We start from the raw sequence: 2,196 nt of genomic DNA, 5'->3' as shown, positions 1-2,196 counted from the left end.
ATATTTAATTTTTCGCGTTTTCGTTGTGACGTTTCGTTTTTATTTATTACATCACGTGTTATCATAATTTATTAATTTGGTTCTTATCAAAAATGTTTAGAAATATATGAAAATAATTTTTCTTTGTTTCCAATTTTATTATTTTCTATTTTTTAAGGGCAAAAATAAACACGTTCGATACGAATTAGGTTCTTTTAAGATTCGCTTTTATTATTTCGTTAAAATTAATTATTATACGATTATAAAATTAAATAAACAATAAAAAATAACAAAGTAAAAAAAAAATTTGTTTTTTTTCTTTGCAAAAAAAACATTAAAATAAAAGGGGTTAACGTTACGTAAAAATATTTTTCATTATTATTCGATCAAATAAATCAATTTCAATTTAAATGCCTTAATAATTCCTTTTCTATTCCTGAGGTATTACGTCATTATGACAGCCCATCAAACAAAACATTGTTTTAAGTACCTTAAAACGTTTTTATGTGCCGATTCGTTTTACGTTTTTTTATGTGATCATTTAAATGGAGAAAAAAAAATTCTTTAAGTAAAGTCGATTTCGGTAAGTTTTTTCCTTTTTTTTAATTCTTATTTTTATTTTTATTTCATTTCATTTTTTCATCGTTACCCCCCCCCCTTTTTTATTTGTTTTTATAATTGTTTAAATAATTATTATTTATAATTTTATGCATGTTTGTACAGGGGGTAAAAAATAAAAATTTCGGGTAAGTATTCGATAATGAAATATTATTTTAATCAAAATTATTGCGATTCAATTATTATTATTATTATTTTAAGTGTTAAATAATGATAATTATATCATTTTAAAATAAAAAACAAAAAAGAAAAACTCTAATAAAAAACGATTATTATTTTTATTAAACAATTGAATCAACGATGAGCTTTCATAATTTTTTTATTTTTACCCCAAAAAAAAAAAAAAATTCGAATAATATTATTAATAATAATGAATTATATAATTTACGATCCTAAACAAAAGAGAGAGAGAGAGAGAGAGGGGGGGAAAGTTTTGCTAATAATATTTTATTTTAAAATAAAAATTATTGTTTATTCATTAGCTTTCATTCAAATAAAAAGTTTATTAATAAAAAATAAAATAAAATTGTTTTTTTTATATATTATATTAAAACCCCGTTTGTTAAAGTTAAAAAAGAAAAAGTTTTTACAAAAAAAATAAAAAAAAAACCCACGGAAAAATTAATTTTTTTAAAAAAAACGTGGAAAAAAACAAAGGGAAAATTTTTTTTTTTTTTAAATTCCTATTCTTATCGTGAAAAAATTATTATTATTATTATTATTAATTATTCGTAACTATGGGAAAAACAATTATGTTGTTGTTTTACTTATAATAATTTTTTTAAATATCGCGACGATAAAAATTTTAAATTGCTCTTTTTTTAGTTTAAATAAAATTATCACAAATGTAAATTATTACTTTTTTTTTTACGTAATTAAATTTTAAAAAAACCCTGGGAGTAAATATTTTTTATTATAAAATAACTAATAAAAAATTTTGTGGTTTGTTGTAATCTTTTCACTCTTATCTTTAGACTAGTCGTATATTTTTCTCCATTTTTTTTAAAACTTTCTTTATTTTTCCAGTACGTATTATTTATTTATTCGTTAAAAAAAATATTTTCGCGTTGTTTCGCATTATATTTATTTTTTTGTTTTATTTTACCCATACGCTTCACTAACATATTAGTTTTTACATATAAAAGAATATTTTTCCAATAAAAAAAAAATTTATTCATTGAGAAATAAACAATTTAAAATAAAATACATTGGCAGCTTTCAATGCAAAAAATTTTATTCTTTATTGATCACCATGTAGAATTTTATGATTTTTGACGGGTGAATCGAACGGGAAACAAAAAAGTATTGGAAGAAACGAAAAAAAAAAAAAGAAAAACAGATTTAGGCAGAAAAAGGAAAAAAGAGAAGACGAAAGAAAAAGAAAGGCTTATGGTAAAGCATATAAAAATCTGAGATGATTTGACTTTGTTATTATTACAATTTGCATGCATAATGCCACGTTTTGCCTTATCGAAAAGTTAAGGGTAATGGTTAAAAAGTGACTTACCCCTATCGTCCTCCTCCTCCTCCTCCTCCTTCTCCTCCACTTCCTCCATCTCCTCCATTTCCTCCTTATTCTTTTTTTCTTTTCTTTTCTTC

This window comes from Pediculus humanus, genomic scaffold, assembly GCF_000006295.1.
Source record: "Pediculus humanus corporis 1103172108298 genomic scaffold, whole genome shotgun sequence".
NCBI lineage: Eukaryota > Metazoa > Arthropoda > Insecta > Psocodea > Pediculidae > Pediculus > Pediculus humanus.
This window is presented reverse-complemented; position numbering follows the sequence as displayed.